The 18,220-nt window shown below is 43.6% G+C and overlaps 1 protein-coding gene across 1 annotated transcript in view; it reads right to left on the reverse strand.

Moving 5' to 3' along the window:
• BAZ2A (bromodomain adjacent to zinc finger domain 2A) overlaps positions 1-16,934 on the reverse strand; it is a 145,465-nt gene extending 128,531 nt beyond the window's left edge. The window contains exon 1 of the mRNA XM_089680463.1: positions 16,810-16,934. The gene's annotated coding sequence lies outside the window, so the exon portion shown is untranslated. The remainder of the gene's footprint in view (positions 1-16,809) is intronic.
• Positions 16,935-18,220: the final 1,286 nt, after the last annotated feature.

An 18,220-nucleotide genomic window follows, 5' to 3' on the forward strand; every position in this document is an offset into this window, starting at 1 on the left:
AGAGCGGGGTCAGTGCATGCTGAAGAGCACAGTGCGCAGACATCGCCAACTGTCTGCAGACTAAAAAGCTAAAGAACGCCAAACTTCCTGTGGCCTTCAGATTAGCAAAACAACAGTGCGTAGAGAGCGTAAGGGAATGGGTTTCCATGGCTGAGCAGCTGCATCTAAGCCTTACATCACCAAGTGCAATGCAAAGCGTTGGATGCAGTGGTGTAAAGTACGTCGCCACTGGACTCTAGAGCAGTGGAGACGTGTTCTCTGGAGTGACTAATCACTCTTCTCTGTCTGGCAATCCTATGGACATGTCTGGGTTTGGTGGTTGCCAGGAGAACGGTACTTGCCTGACTGCATTGTGCGAAGTTTAAAGTTTGGTGGAGGGGTGATTATGATATGGGGTTGTTTTTCAGGGGTTGGACTTGGTCCAGTGAAGGGGACTTTTAAGGCGTCAGCATACCAAGACATTTTGGACATTTTCATGCTCCCAACTTTGTGGGAACAGTTTAGGGATGGCCCATTCCTCTACTAACAAGACTGCGCACCAGTGCACAAAGCAATGTCCATAAAGACATGGATGAGCAAGTTTGGGGTGGAGGAACTTGACTGGCCTGCACAGAGTCCTGACCTCAACTCGATATAACACCTTTAGGACAAATTAGAGCAGAGACTGCGAGCCAGGCCTTCTAGTCCAACATCAGTGCCTGACTTCACAAATGCGCTTCTGGAAGAATGGTCAAACATTCTAATAGACACATTCCTAAAGCTTGTGGACAGCCTTTCCAGAAGAGTTGAAGTTGTTATAGCTGCAAAGGGTGGGCCAACTCAATATTGAACCCTACGAACTAAGACTGAGATGCCATCAAAGTTTATGTGCATGTAAAGGCAGGTGTCCCAATACGTTTCGCAATGCAGTGTATACACTGTATATACAGTATCTCACAGAAGTAAGTACACCCCTCACATTTTTGTATGTAATGTAAAGCATTGAGTGTACAGCTTGTATACAGTGTAAATTTGCTGTCCCATCAAAAGAACTTAACACACAGCCATTAATATCTAAACTGCTGGCAACAGATGTGAGTATACTCCTAAGTGAAAATGTCCAAATTGTGCTCAATTAGCCATTTTCCCTCGCCGGTGTCATGTGACTCGTTTGTGTTACAAGCTCTCAGGTGTGAATGAGGAGAAGGTGTGTTAAATTTGGTGTTATCGCACTCACTCTCTCATACTGGTCACTGGAAGTTCAACATGGCAGCTCATGGCAAAGAACTCTCTGGGGTTCTGAAAAAAAGAATTGTTGCTCTACATAAAGATGGCCTAGGCTATAAGAAGATTGCCAAGACCCTGAAACTGAGCTGTAGCATGATGGCCAAGACCATACAGCGGTTTAACAGGACAGGTTCCACTAAGAACAGGCTTCGCCATGGACGAACAAAGAAGTTGAGTGCACATGCTCAGCATCATATCCAGAAGTTGTCTTTGGGAAATAAATGTATGAGTGCTGCCAGCATTGCTGCAGAGGTTTTAAGGCGTGGGAGGTCATCCTGTCAGTGCTCAGGCCATATGACGCACACTGCATCAAATTGGTCTGCATGGCTGTCATCCCAGAAGGAAGCCTCTTCTAAAGATGATGCACAAGAATGCCCGCAAACAGTTTGCTGAAGACAAGTAGACTAAGGACATGGATTACTGGAACCATGTCCTGTGGTCCGATGAGACCAAGATAAACTGATTTGGTTTAGATGATGTCAAGAGTGTGTGGCGGCAACCAGGTGAGGAGTACAAAGACAAGCGTGTCTTGCCTACAGTCAAGCATGGCGGTGGGAGTGTCATGGTCTGGGGTTGCATGAGTGCTGCTAGCACTGGGGAGCTACAATTCATTGAGGGAACCATGAATGCCAACATGTACTATGAACTACTGAAGCAGAGCATGATCGCCTCCCTTCAGAGACTGGGCCGCAGGGCAGTATTCTAACATGATAACGACCCCAAACACACCTCCAAGGCGACCACCGCCTTGCTAAAGAAGCTGAGGGTAAAGATGATGGACTGGCCAAGCATGTCTCCAGACCTAATCCCTACTGAGCATCTGTGGGGCATCCTCAAACAGAAGGTGGAGGAGCGCAAGGTCTCTAACATCCACCAGCTCCATGATGTCATCATGAAGGAGTGGAAGAGGACTCCAGTGGCAACCTGTGAAGCTCTGGTGAACTCCATGCCCAAGAGGGTTAAGGCAGTGCTGGAAAATAATGGTGGTCACACAAAATATTGACACTTTGGGCCCAATTTGGACATTGTCACTTAGGGGTGTACTCACTTTTGCTGCCAGCGGTTTAGACATTAATGGCTGTGTGTTGAGTTATTTTGAGGGGACAGCAAATTTACACTGTTATACAAGCTGTACACTCACTACTTTACATTGTAGCAAAGTGTCATTTCTTCAGTGTTGTCACATGAAAAGATATAATAAAATATTTACAAAAATGTGATGGGTATACTCACTTCTGTGAGATACTGTATATACTGTATATATTTTGTACATATATTGTATACATTTTTTTTTTACTTTAAAGAGGGCCTGTAGTGAAAGATACATTTAGAGCTCTTTTATATTTATTTATTTATTATAGGTACTTATATAGCGCTGTCAATTTACACAGCGCTTTACATACATATAGTACATTCACATCAGTCCCTAACCCTCAAGGGGTGTACAATCTAAGGTCCCTAACTCACATTCATATATATACATATAAGGGCCAATTTAGACAGGTCTTTGGAGTGTGGGAGGAAACCGGAGTACCCAGAGGAAACCCACACAGGCACAGGGAGAACATGCAAACTCCAGGCAGGTGGTGCTGTTGTTGGGATAATTTAATTTGATGACATAGATAACCTGTAATGTTATATATTTTTGTATATTAATAGGAATCCTAGAATGGATACAGAATTCCCATTATTACAGTAAAAGATGAGGTTGTTTAATGATTATGAGGTGTTCTCCTTTTGTCCTTATTGTCGCACATGTGTATATTGCTTGCCGCTTCCCTTTGCAGCTTTGGTACCGTTCCTCCTGGTTCTGACCTTAGCTCTGATGATCTAGCTCACCTTTCCTTACAACTTGCCTAACACCATGTTTGCTTGTTGAAATGGTTATCCTTTAAAATGGTATAATCACAAAGAATAGTATCACTGATGAAGTATGTGTGACTTACGTAGATAAATGTGTCAGTTTGCATTTTCGCATACACAGGTTTATGTGTTGGATCTATGCTGATAAAGCTACATTTTTCATCTAGAACTGAGGCAATGCATATTGAGTAAAGAAAAAAATGGATCCGCACAGAACTGCATTCCTGTAAATTACAGGAGAATGGATACATTTCTAAACATAGGAATATGCCGTTCTCAATGTGGGGCACTCAGGGAAAAAAAAGAAAACTTCATCAGTTACAGAGCATCATTGTTCTTGCTAGTATTCCGGTGTTTCCCAAAGGGTGGAATGTGTAGCATTGCTGATATTCAATACTACTCAGTGAGGCTCAGAAAATATGGACAGGATTACCATCTGCCAGTAAAGCTGTCAGAGACAGGTATTAGAATGAATATGTTGATTTCTTCTTTAGACAGGAAGTTTCTACTTATACAGATCAGTTGATCTTTTTTTTACGGATTTTTGAGAAAGGTTTGTTGGCATTACCATTAGCACCAAAGTGTTCATTGCATTATTTCAACATTTTATATCTGCTAGTATTATGCTGTAATAATATAAATTGTAGCAACAGCAACTTTCGTTGTGTGGGTATTGTCATGTTTTTGCATGTGATATGTCTACTACATGCAGTGACAGTTATTTGTTCCATAGCTTCTGGTGCCAAAAACATCCACTTTGCAGAGGCCATAAAATGATGTATTATTGCTTATAGAGGGTCTAAGGGTTGTTTGGAGATCACACTGTCCTTAATGGGTGATGTCTCTCTCAAAGGACACAGTGGGGGGATTTACTAAAACTGGAGCATGCAAAATCTGGTGCAGCTCTGTATAGAAACCAATCAGCTAACAGTTTTTTTTGTCAAAGCTTAATTGAACATGCTGTAAGTAGAAGCTGATTGGCTACTGTGCACAGCTGCACCAAATTCTGAGCGCTTCAGTTTTACAGTTTTAATAAATCTTCCCAGTGTGTGCCTTGTTAGGATGATAATAAAAAAAGATAAGGCAAGCGGCTCATTGGCATATAACTACCAAGCAGGGGTGGACTGACAAGTCATGGGGCCCCCGGGCAATAGGGGATCATGGGGCCCCTGTGTCCTTGCCCAAACTCAAAAAAGCCTATGAAAAAGGTACCAGGGGCATCTCATGGGGCCCCCTACTGACCCCGGGCCCTTGGGCAGTGCCCGAGTTTCCAAATGGTCAGTCTACCCCTGATACCAAGACAGAAGCATGTAGGGAAGATAATTAGCTAGATGTGTAATAAACCAATTCTAAGCACTTGGCCCTGCCAGGCAGCAAAAAGGCCCTGATGAAACCTGCTTCCACAAATAAACAAAAATGGAGCTCCAAGTTACATGTTTGGTAATATATATGAAAAGCATACATCACCAACAAGGCACCTTTAAATTATGGTCCCACATACACCTCTTTGACTAATTATAAATTAACAGTCTGCTAATGCCATGTGGTAAACACCAGAGATCTCAACAGTCCTGCACTGTTCTGGCCCACTGGGTGCAATGTATCTTAAAGGTGGGTTGAGGTTAATTCTAGGCTACTTGCTTCAGTCTTACAAGAGTCCAAGTGTTGTACCAGGGTTGCCACCTCATCTCTTTAACCATTTCAAGTCCAGACACTTTCATCCCGTTCCAGTCCAGACCAATTTTCAGCTTTCAGCGCTATCACACCTTGAATGACAATTGCGCGGTCATGCAACACTGTACCCATATGAATTTTTTAGCATTTTTTTTAGACAGATAAAACTTTATTTTGGTGGTATTTACTCACCACTGGGATTTTTATATTTTTGCTATATAAATGAAAAAGTCCAAACATTTTGAAAAAAAAGTGTTTTTCTTATAAAGTTTTGAAAATAAATAATCTTTCTTTATAAATCTTGGCCAAAATGTATTCATCTATCTTTTTAGTAAAAAAAAAAAAAAAAAAATAACCCAAATTAGTTTATAAGTTATAATTAAAAATTTTTTTCAAATTTTAATTTTATTTTTTTTATATTATTTGTTTATTTTTTTTGTTTTTCTTTTTTAACATACTGTCACCCTAGCAATACAGTGTCACCATAGTGACACTGTACTACTTGTGGGGGTGATGAAGTTTTTTTTTTTATTACACTGATTGCTTTTACACCTATAAAGGCTGTAAAAGCAATCATTTCTCCTTCTCTCTGGCTGCATTCTTGCAGCCATTGAGAAATACTGTGTGAGCTGTGATTGGTCACAGCTTGTCACATGGAACAAGGCTGTTGTGAATAGCATTGTACCATGTGACCTCTGTGATCATTCACAGATTTCACACGTAGTAAGCAATGATGTCAGAAGTGACATCTTGCTTACTACTATTCCTGTGATCACTGACTGGCCAATCGGTGATCATATGATCGGGACCTCACACAGAGGTCCCATACAGCAATCATGGTGCCACGCGCTCCCAGGCAGAGCGCACAGGCAGGGAAGCGGGGAGGACATTTATAAATGGCCACCAGCTCCTGCACTGCTTCCGTCCAGCCGTTTATATACATGGCCCGAACGGGAAGTGGTTAAACCCGAACACATATTATTTACACAGGTTCTGAGGTTAATTTAATGCAGATAAGGCACTAAGTGAGTTTAAGTACCACCTTAATCAGCCCCAGAACCTGTGTAATTAATATGTGTTTGGGTTTAAAAGGATGAGGTGGCAACCGTATGTTGTACTCTCATACTTTAGCATGGTTTCATATTGTAGATCAGGGGTAGGCAACCTTAAAGAGGTGGAGATCTATCTGAACAACATAAGAGAAGTCAAAGATCACCAGGCAGTGTCGCCTCCTCACACCTGATTTAATCCTCTAATTGCTGTACTGCCATGTTGCAATCACACACATTGCACAACAAACATGGGTTTAAATCAGGTGGCGGGGAGGCAACATATTGCCTCCGCACCACCTGTCAAACACACTTGGATTGCTTTTAAGAGGAGCAGCAGTGCTTGTTGCACTTGTGAATGAGCCCTTAGATGCATTTGGTAGCGGCATGCTTAGGGCTCATTGATGCGTAAAGTTGGGGGGTGATAAAACCCTGCGGTTGAGTAACTTAGCAAATGTAGCACCCTCCTATTTAGGTGTGAATATAGGTGTTTGTAGGTAAATTTTGTTGTTTTTTTGGGTTCCTGCATTCAGGAGTTTTGGTGCGCTTTCAGAAAGTGCACCAAACCCACAGGATATAATAGAAGTCTATGGCTAGGCACAGTAAACCCGCAGGAAAGCTGCAGGCAAACTGTACTGCACCCACAGTGTGGGTAAACCGCAGGCCTCAGTGTGAAAGCAGCCCTATACTATTATGCCCAGTGTATTGCTTCACACTGAACTGAAGATCTCTTCTTTCATGCTGCTGGCACCACTCTGCAGGCTCTTGCTCCTTACTACAGGTCCAACTTTACAAGTAGTCCCTCTGCATTGCACTTTGTTTGATGCTCTGGAATGGCGGGTCAGCAAGTCCAGACTGCGATCTACCAGTCACCTGGCTGTGATTTACTGGTAGATCGCAAACTACAGGTTGCTGACCCCCACTTTAGAGCCACCCTTAAAGCAATGTGTGGCTATCATCTATGTCACACCAGTGGCCTGCCTCTCCACCTCATCCAACCAGAGAACTCTTTGCATTAATTCAGGAAATTCAAAGCATTCTCTGAATGGTGCCCAAATGAACAGCCAACCTCTTATGTTCAGAATACAGCAGGCCAGCCACCTGACATGGGGCCCATAATCAAGTGGAGATCACTAGAGTAGTGGTGTCTACTTCAGTGATTTCCAGCTTTAGTATATACATAGTTACATTGATCAAGCTTGGGCCGATGTAACTATGTACAAAATATTCATACCCACAATTCCTCTTTAATTAAAACAAATTTGTTGTGCCTTTGTCCCTAATACTCTGATGGATTATGGAAGACTTTCCTGTAACTATTTGAAAATAATAAACCTTTTATTCTTTAAAGCGGAGTTGCAGTCTCTGTTGAAAAAAATAAAAGTCAGCAGCTACAAAAACTGTAGATGCTAACTTTTAAACAGCCACTTACCTGTCCTAAGATCCAGCGTTGTCCTCACTGCAGCCGGGTTCCCCGGGCATTCCGTGTCCCTGGTGCCGGCATCTAAAGTATGGGCACTTGATTGTCACAGCATGGGGTTTCACAGCCGGGTGCCCACTGCGCATGAGGGAGCAGCATTGCACATTATTAATAGTCCTCTGGGACCTGTCAAGTGTCCCAGAGGACTAAAGGGGCAGAGGAAAACCTCCACTTCTGATTGCCTATGCGATCACAGCGAAAGTGGGTGCGGGTTCCTGTCAAAATCAGGTACCCGCTCCCCAAAGGTGCGAATGCTTAACGGGGAGCTGGGGAAGAAGTCTTAAAGTGGAACTTCCCCTTTTGGGTGGAGCTCTGCTTTAAACAAAGATAAAACTTGCGCTTTGCCAATGCAAAATAAATTATAGACTTGCTTGGATCTCAACTCCATTCCCAGCAGCACACGTGCTCACCTTCCCTTTGCACCCCCTTTTTCCATTCAGCTTACAGAAGCAAAGAAAATACCTGGAACTTTGGGGTATATAGGAGCATGTGACTCACTCCACATGACAGCACTAAGCCATTCACCAAACACCCACAGCCTAACAGAACTGATGAGGGACTGAAGTCAAGGTGAGCATGTGGTCCTGGGAAGAGGGGATGAAAGAGAACCTGTTCCTGTGCTCTGGGTAGGAAGTATAAGCTAGTTTTAACCCTTTCACTGCCAGGCCCTGCTCTTCACTTTTAAACTCAGGTGGCCAGACCATTTTTGCAATTTTTCCATTGCTTTTTTATTTTTCCCTTACAGCTTTAAGAGCTTGTAAATGAAAAACAGCACATTTTACATAATTCATGATATGATTCAAAACCTCTATTAAGTTAATAAATAACAAATATTTGTAAATTTTAAATTGTGCCCTTTTGTGAAATGGTGAAAATCAAACTTACACAAAACTAAATAACCCAATTTCTCTAAAAAATCAGGAAGTCTTCATTTTTAATTTACAGCTTTCAGAGTTTGTAAATGACACCCTAAAGCATACATTTCCTGAAAGCACATGGCCAGTAAAATAAAAATAAGGTGGTATTGGCTTTTAAGGCCCCACAATATTTGCACAAATGTTTGTCAAAACAATATTTTCACTAAAAATACACTAAAAGTATTATAAGCACTACTGCAACTCCCTCCTCATTGGCTTACCTTTACATAGGCTATCCTTCCTCCAGTCCATCAAGAATACTGCTGCCAGGCTCCTCCACCTTACCAACGGTTCAGTGTCTGCTACCCCTCTCTGTCAATCTCTCCACTGGCTTCCACTTGCCCAGCGAATAAAATTCAAAATACTAATTTACAAAGCCATCCACAACTCTGCCCCCAGCTACATCACTGACCTGGTCTCAAAATATCAACCAAACCGCTCTCTTCGATCCTCTCAAGACCTTCTGCTCTCTAGTTTCTGTGTCACATCCTCCCATGCTCGCCTCCAGGACTTCTCCCGAGCTTCTTCCATCTTATGGAACTCCCTACCCCAATCTGTCTTGACTATCTCCTAATCTACCCACCTTTAGACAATCCCTGAAAACATCTCTCTTTAAAGAAGCCTATCCTGCTTCTAATTAGTAAACTGGCTTTTATTTCCTCCATCAGCTTATCCCCCACAGCTATTACCTTTTGTACCACTCAACCCTTCCTCCTAGATTGTAAGCTCTAACGAGCAGGGCCCTCTGTTTCCTCTTGTACCAAATTGTATTGTAACTGTTATGTCTACCTTCATTTTGTAAAGAGCTGCACAAACTGTTGGTGCTATATAAATCCTGTATTATAATAATAATAAGCAGATAAAACACCGCACATTTTACAAAATTCCCACTAAATTCCTACTAAGTGTAAAAGCTTAACCTGTATTGAATTAATAAATAACAAAAATTCCTACTAAGGCCTCATTCACATGGGGTGTACTAAAGTGTATGCCCATTGAGAGCAGTGTTTACTCGCATGGGGATGCACAGGTGTTCTGTGCATCCCTGTGCAGGCAGTCCCATTCATGTCAATTGGGACGCTTTGGCTGCAAGGACAGATCTGGCATCCATGAATCTGCTGTGTCCTGCTGTGTGACATGAATGGGACTATTTTTTACAATTGTATGAATTTTTTATTTTTGAAAATATATATTTGTACATATGTGTGTGTGTGGGGAGGCTTTGGAGAGACATCAGGGGTCTAAACAGACCTCTAATGTCTCTTTTCTGAGACAGCAAAAGAGACTGAAGACAGTCCCTTTCTCTGCAACCTAAGCTGCACTGTAATGAGTGAATATGAGTCTGAATAGGATCGCTACTGATCACTTTGTTCATTCAGGAAATAAAAGGGGCTGGTAAACACATTTGCTGGCATAAGAGACAGCGGGGGAAGCCGTAAATCGCATCAGACCCACAGGGATCCACGCCAGCGCACGCGTGGGGGGGGGGGGTTGGGTTCTGATGCTGGGGGGTGAGAATGGGTGCTGGGGGGATTGGTGGTGGAGGCAGAGGACAGTGAGGGGGCAGTGTAGGCATTGTAGGCAGTGCAGGAGGGGAGGAAGCAGAGGGTGAGAGGTAGATGAATAGCTCTGATCAGCGGCTTGCTTTTTTTTTTTGTTCAGCAGATTCTGCTGAACATTTCTGTTATAAGTTTCACTGAAGTGACCATGAGCTTATTGCAGAGGAGGAATATAGGTCCATATGGCAAATTAGGTTTAATGTTGATAAATGTAAGATTCTGCACTTGGGGGCTAAGAATATGCATGCATCATACATACTAGGAGGGGGTACAACTGGGGGAATCAATGGTGGAGAAGGATCTGGGAGTTCTGGTAGATCACAAGCTTAATAATGGCATGCAATGCCAAGCTGCAGTTGCTAAAGCGAACAAATCCTCTCTTGTATTAAAAGAGGTATAGATTCCAGAGAGAGAGATATCATTTTACCCCTGTACAAATCATTAGTAAGAGCTCATCTGGAATATGCAGTTCAGTTTTGGGCACCAACTCACAAAAAGAACATTGGGGAACTGGAGAAAGTACAGAGAAGGCCAACCAAACTGATAAGAGGCATGGAGGAGATCAGCTATGAGGAAAGATTAGAGGAACTGAATTTATTCTCTCTTGAGAAGAGGAGATTAGGGGGATATGGTCAACATGTATAAATACCTTCAGTGTCATATAGTGAACTTGGTGTAGAGCTATTCACCCTGAGGTCATCAGTGCCCTGATGATCAGTGCAGATGTCCCCTCTGAGGAATGCCGATTACCGGCTCTTCTCTCCTCATGTGCTGTCAGTGTGAGGAGAGGACTGCTGATAATCGGCATTTCCTATTTACATGTGATCAACTGTGATTGGACACGAGATCACATGACAAAGCCGACGTCATCGGCTCTTTACTCTGATCGATAATCTGCTGTGTCCCAGGGACACAGCGCACCACCGATCGCAGCGTGGCATGCCCCCGGGAGATCACATGCACAGTTAGAGTGGGAGGACGTCATATGATGTCCTCCCAGAACAAGAGAACCGCCGGCTGTCCGTCACTTCCTTATATGGCGAGCGGGAGGTGGTTAGGAATGTTACTCATGTATTACAAACAGGTCAGAGTGGGGTGTACTGTTGACATACAACTGAAAGGGGTCCGTTTGGCAGGAACCAGCTGACGTTCGGCCCGTGTGTAAAGCTTTTCATTAAACAGAGGCCAGTCGGTTATGTTAGTACAGCGATCTGTAGGTTTTTTTTTTTCATTCAGCCCTCTGGGTTGACCAAAAAAAAACAAAGCATTCCATGTGTTCCCAACATTTGGAAACACTGCACTGTGTTATTAGGTTAACATAATTGTTCAAGTGTCAATCTGAATGGCTTCCTGTCTCTTGAAGACTCTTGCTGCCAGATCTTAGTATTGCAATTTCTCATCCTTGTTTCCACGCAACAGGGCTTCTTTAAATTTTATTTAAACAGGGTTTTTCTGCGTGCCCTCACTCATGCTGCGTCTCCCATAATATAAGAAAAACTAAAAAAATCTGGAAGACAGTAGAATGCCTGTTGAAATCCTAAAACAGGTGTGTAGGCCTGGAAATGTTCACAGCTGGAGTCCACAAAGAAAATCTCTACCAAGAGGAATATGGAGGCTACCACTGCTTTACCCATTTTAAAATGCTATTTTCTTATTTATCTCTGATTTCAATAACTTTTGACTCACTGACCTAAAAAATCATGCAGATTAGGAATGTCGCAGTGAGGTCAGAATTTCTGATGTGTGTATTCCAGGTCCCTGAAAATTAGAAATGAGCACGGACATCCTCCAAACTCATCTTTAACCTGAACTCCTGCTTTTTGTACTCCAATGGGCTGCTGGCTTAGCCATTACACCTGTGACAGACTTCCTGGCACTCCGCCTGGGTTCCGTTAGAGAACTGCTTCCTCACTGTTGGGATACATGACCAAGGTATTAAGGCTTGGCATTGCACCTAAGGACTAGACAACACTATCTTAGGTGCAACTGGAACTGTTTATTGAATAGGAATACAGGTTTTTATTCATTTCAGAAATAGGGACAGTCCCCACATGAACAATAAAAACAAATATAAAGCGTTGATTAGGTAAGAGCTTGATCACATTATCCTAAACACTGCAAATGGTAAACAGTAATATCTTCAGCACATCTAATGAACATCCAACATCTAAGGGCTCATGTACACAGGGCATTTGGAAAACTCTTCTGTACGATGGAAACTGACTGCTGTAAAACGTAGGTTAAAAAATGTCAGTTTAACCGCGTTTGCATACCGCGTTTAGCCGCGTTTATGCACGTTTGCATTTAGAAACGTTTTTTAAAGATAACCTCAGAAGACCCTCCCAAATTCCCAGAAAAATAATAAATTCACTAAAAAAGGCTACTAAAATACCGCATGAGTTATTTTATCAAGTCATGCGGTATTTTAGTAGTGAAAAGCATGCATCATGTATCAGCTGTCAGCGGGATTCCCACTGACAGCTGAATGAAAAAGAAAGAATTGCCAGTAATTAAAAAATTATTTTAAAAAACGGCATGGGGTCCCTCCTCCCATCCATACCAAGCCCTTTGGGTCTGGTATGGATTTTGAGGGGAAGCCCCACGCCAAAATTTAAAAAAATGGCGTGGGGTTCCCCCCCAACATCCATACCAGACCCTTATCCGAGCATGCAGCCCGGCAGGTCAAGAAAAGGGGGGGCGAGCTGTAGTGTGAAAAAAAAGCTGTAGTGTGAAAAAAGACAGGAGTCATTTTTTGACAAGTCCTTTAATAAAAGAATCCCCCGCAGTAGATCCAACGTTAATCACGATGTCCACCGACGCCGCTCTGAAAAAAAAAAAGGCTCCGCTACCGACGCTGGCCCCCGACCGTCTGTTTAGAAGCTGGTTTGACAGTTCTTAAATATGTAAGGAGCGGGGCCACCCGGTGACATCACCTGTGTGACCCTGCCCCCGTGTGACATCATCGACCGGGGCATGCTGGTCACTGATGTCACAGGAGAGTGGGGTCACACACGTGATGGCACCGCCCCTTACATATTTAAGAACTGTCAAACCAGCTTCTGAGCAGATGGCCAGGGGGCCAGCGTTGGTAGCGGAGCCTTTTTTTTTTTGGAGCGACGGAGGCGGACATCGTGATCGATGTTGGATCTACTTCGGGGGACATTCTTTTATTAAAGGACTTGTCAAAGAATTATGTCTTTTTTCACACTTCAGCTTTTTTTTTGTGAATGGGTAGCGGTACCATGTACCCCATACTCATTCACGTGGGGGGGGGGGTGGCCGGGACCCTGATAAAGGGGACTTACAGATTCGGATAAGCAGACCCCCACAACCACAGCCCAGGGTTGCAGGGAAGAGGCCCTTGTCCCCATGGGGACAAGGTGTTTTGGGGGGGAGCTCTCCCTACCCCAAAGCACCCCCCCATGTTGAGGACACTTGGCCTGGTATGGTTCGGGGGGGGGCGCTCGCTCGCCCCCCCCTTTCCTGACCTGCTGGGCTGCATGCTTGGATAAGGGTCTGGTATGGATTTTGGGGGTGAACCCCACGCCATTTTTTTAAATTTTGGCGTGGGGCTTTACCTCAAAATCCATACCAGACCAGAAGCGCTTGGTATGGATGGGACCCCACGCCGTTTTTAAAAATTATTTTTTAATTGCGGGGAACCCCGGTGACAGCTGAAACATGATGCATGCTTTTCATTACTAAAATTCCACATGACTTGATAAAATCATGTGGTATTTTAGTAGCCTTTTTTAGTGGATTCAAATGTTTTTTTTTTTTTTTAAATGCTATGCAGTATCCTACTGCATACTCGGATGCAGTAGGATACCGCTTAGTGAATTGGCCCTGGATATGGACCAGTCAAAAAACACTTCTAATCGCAAACGCTTATAAATGCGGTTAGCCATGTTTACACGTGTTTACAAGCGCTTGGCATTTGAAACGCTGATAAAATCTACTCCTGCATGCAAGTTTGGTGCGTTAAAAAAAACAACTGTAAACTCAACTGCCTGTAAACGACATAGTGTACATGGACACACAGGAAAACATTAGGGTGAGTGCAGGGGCTGCTGAAAAAAATGCAGAAAAGCTCCTAAATGTGAGTTTATTAGCTGCAGTGTAGATGAGCCCTAACAGTGATCTAATTAAACAGTAAGCTAATCAACAGCCAGTCACCCAGCCGGGAGCCCACGCCAGACAGCCCGGCACCTCTGAATACAAGTATAGTGCACATGCTGTATTTCAGGTGACTGGCCCTACCTGTGCAATCTGTCCATCATGAGACCAAACCAGGGGTGGACTGACAACTCATGGGGCCCCTGGGCAATAGGGGATCATGGGGCCCCTGTATCCTTGCCCAAACTCAAAAAAGCCTATGAAAAAGGTACCAGGGGCATCTCATGGGGCCCCCTACTGACCCCGGGCCCTCGGGCAGTGCCCGAGTTTGCAAATGGTCAGTCCACCCCTGGACCAAACTCATGCAATATTCCAGCAGTCTGAAAAAGTGGAATTAATTTATATTCAAACATTTCCTGAGGGAGATTGTTGATAAATATTTCTGTCCCAAGTTGAAGAGCTTCTCCAACCCAATCTGCAGGAGGGTCCCATATTTCCTCTGACCAGTAACCTGTACAAGATTAATATTACACCTTTCCATGCACTCCAGAAGGGAAGCTTTATTGTCTTTATGCAGAGAATTAATCCAAGCCTCACTCTCTGCGCTCATCACGTTATTGTCCATCATTAGAGAATGATCTGCTGCCTATGACCATGGGATCAGAGGCTGAACTGAGCTCTTTTCCATGCTCTGACTGGGAGAAGCAGAAACAATTCTCAGTCTCCTCCATGGACCATAATCAATGGGCAGAAGGCTAGCCTCTAGTCCCCTCCAAAAGCCCCTGTCCCGGTTGGATTTGTCACAACCCCTATGAGCTACAGAGTGGGGAATGACCTAGCTCGCAGCTCATTGGGTATAAAAAAATCAAGAGTTCAGAGTTTGGGTTAGAGAGGACTTTGGAGTATGCCCAAGCTCATCTCTATTTAAAATACTAACACCATAAAAAGCATGACACAGGCAATTGGTTTCAGGAGAAATTGGTTGCCTCCATACATAATTTACCAGAATGGAAATATTAATTCTGGGTGAATTGACTTGTTGGAAACATGAATCCCACACCATTGCAATGTTTGTCCATTGTACATTTTTACTATGGAGCAGCCTGCAAAAACTTTCTAGTCTCAGGGAACCCCTGCTAATAAATATTATATCTAAAGCTCATGGTACATTAGTGTGATGGTCAGTGGAAAGAATGCTCCATACATTTGTGGTCATCGGGAAGAAATAGTTCATTGCTTAAGGAACCCTAGGTTTTCCCTGGTTGAAAAAGAAAGCTTTATGGAGAATATTACTAGAGATGTTCGGTAGAAAGTTGGAATTTTCTTTATCTCTTGTTAAGGTATAATGTTGCTACCTTCTCTCTCCACTCAGATGAACTCTGTCCCTGTCTTTTTTCCACATCATGCTCTGCCAGTGCACACCTTCTGCCAGGAGCTTCAGTCACCTACTGAGTTTATCAGGTGCAGCACACAACAGATGGGACGCTTTCTCTGCGCCTCTGTGGAGAAGACTCACCTACATACAATCACATAATGCCATCCATCTAGGAACAAGCAGACACACAGCTCCCATCCGCCCCTCATCTCTGGTCACGAATCAGTCTGTGCTCCTTCCTTCCAGTCCCCTCTCTCCCTCCCTTTTGGAAATCTCACAAGCTCAGGCAAAAACTAAAATTGGCTAAACCTGTTTTCATTCACAAGCTGCCAGTGTTTTGTTATTTTATTTTTAAACCTACATCATAAAACCTCGCAAAGTCAAAGCTCTGGATAGTGGGCTTGGCCCCAACCTACAACCTCAGGGCTCCAGCACCCTCTTACAAGCCCTGATTAATGCAGGAAGCTGAAGATCTGACATCTTTATTTATTCTACAGCACAATATGACTGCACTGTATATTCTGTAATAAGAGGGGAGGGGGAGTGTGTGCGCTAATTTAGCAGCTGGGAACAGAAGAGGAGAGACACCCTTGAGTCGGCCACAGCTCTTCTCCCAACGTATATCTGACACCTCTGATCTGCCCTGTCTGTAGACGCTAAATTGTGCAAAGGTGGAAGTGATTTGGAATTTGTATAAGCGCCCTTTATATCCTGCAACTTCTTTAATATGAGAATATTGGAATATGGAACATAAAGGTAGTAAATACATTGAAATAGATCAGGGGAGAAGCATTGTTTGTGGATGCACAACTCAGATCTCTCCCTCTCTACCTATCTCTCTCTCTCTCTACCTATCTCTCTCTCTATCTATCTACTTATCTCTCTATCTATCTATCTATCTATCTATCTATCTATCTATCTATCTATCTATCTCTATCTCCTTATCTATCTATCTATCTATCTATCTATCTATCTATCTATCTATCTATCTCTATCTCCTTATCTATCTATCTATCTATCTATCTATCTATCTATCTATCTATCTATCTGTCTATCTATCTATATTAGTTTTACGATAAGTTGGATAACAATAGGATACCTCCTAAAGATACTAAAATCTTTTATTAACAATCTCCAATCGACCCCATCCATCATACTTACCGGATGCATAAGAGCTTAACTCTAGCTTTGGTATAAGGAATGGGAGAACGGGATTGGGTAACATTAATAGTGATGGTAACCTAACTTCCTAGCACCCAGTTTTGTGGGTCAGGAAGGCTGGCTAGGCTGCACATGTGTCCATCTGTATGCAGGACAGGCAGGGAGGAGAGTAGGCACCAGACAGGAGATTTTAGAAAGTGATTCTAGATTGTGCGAGAAGGCCTGTGCGACCCAGCAGGCACCAGCTGCTGTCGGCAGCTGCAGGAAATGAAGCTGGGGCTGCTTGCGAAGTATTGTATGAGAACAATTGGGATGGGGTTGTGAGCTGTCTGGGGGGCAGGTCACTCACCTGGATATCCTGTTCTGAAGCTCAAGTGCAATGAGGAGTTAAAGAGGGGGTGTAGCTCGGGTTCTCCCTCCACCCTCTCTCTGTATGTGTGTGTCTCTTGCTGGAAGCAGGTGGCTGATATTGCTTTGCTGCTGATGTCACTGTATTCACTGCCCATCATTTCCATCCAGCAGCTAGATTAACATGAATTATTTAAAGAAACAGGATCCATTTTCATCAATGGGGAGGTGGGAGGCACAATGTGATTAAAAATAACACATAGTACGTGGTACTGCGAGGAGGGCTGTTCAGAGCATTTATTTTGTCCTATAAAAAAATAAACAACCAGGAATATAGAAACTACAGGCAAAGTTATACTACAGAGGAATAAAATATGAAATACAGAAATTGTTTGTGAAAACAGCTGTACCGTTATCTCTCTTTATATGATAGTAAATAAACATTGCATTTACAGTACTGGTGAAAGAACCTTCTCATAGTCAGTGTTTATGTATTTACTCAAGGTGCCAGTACTATTTTGCTTTATTTTGGATAGAAAAACTATGTCTGTTTTGGGGTATTTTTGCCAAAAGTTCATTTTACATTGTTGTGTTGCAAGTGCTTGACTCACAGTTGTGGAGCAAGGGAGAATATCACCAGCCCACGGAGGATCACCAATATGGGTCCAAAAGTTTTAGGGCCAGTTCATACTACAAGCATTTCAGTTGCTTTTTTTCTGCATCCAAAACGCACAGAAAGTAGGTTATATGGTTGTCAATGTCATAGTTCACATCAGTGCTTGCAGTTCCAGTGCGTTCCAGTTGCAAAAAAAAGGTAGAATACGTGACAGGTTCCAGAAACCGCAGTGCTACTCACATATGCGCAGTGGGTACCCGGCTGTGAAGCCGTAAGCTGTCACAGCCGGGTGCCCACACTGAAGATGCCGGCACCAGGGAGAGAAGACGGCTGGTGAAACCAGCCATGGTGAGGACACCGCCGGATCGTGGGACAGGTAAGTGTATGTATTTTAAGCCCTGGTTCACACTGATGCGGTGCGGAATTAGCAGCGTTTTCTGTGCAAATTCCGCACCGCATCAAAATTGCACCCTGTTCATGCAAACCACTGCGTGTGTGCATGTCAAAGCGGAGTTCCACCCAAAAGGTGAAGTTCTGCTTTAAAGACTGGTCCCCTGCTCCCCATTAAGAATTGGCACCTTTGGGGAGCGGGGGGGGGGGGTAAGGGTACCCAAATTTGACAGGTACCCGCTCCCACTTCCGCTGCGAATGCCTAGGCGATCGGAAATGGAAGTTGTCTTCCTACCCTCCCTTTCCGAAGTCATGTGGGACACATGACAGGTCCCAGAAGACGATGGGGCCATTTACAAAGTGCAGTGCTACTCGCACATGCGCAGTGGGCACCTGGCTGTGAAGC

Source organism: Staurois parvus, unplaced genomic scaffold, assembly GCF_062004578.1.
Source record: "Staurois parvus isolate SC_StPar_1 unplaced genomic scaffold, SC_StPar_1.0 ptg000017l, whole genome shotgun sequence".
Taxonomy (NCBI): Eukaryota; Metazoa; Chordata; class Amphibia; order Anura; family Ranidae; genus Staurois; species Staurois parvus.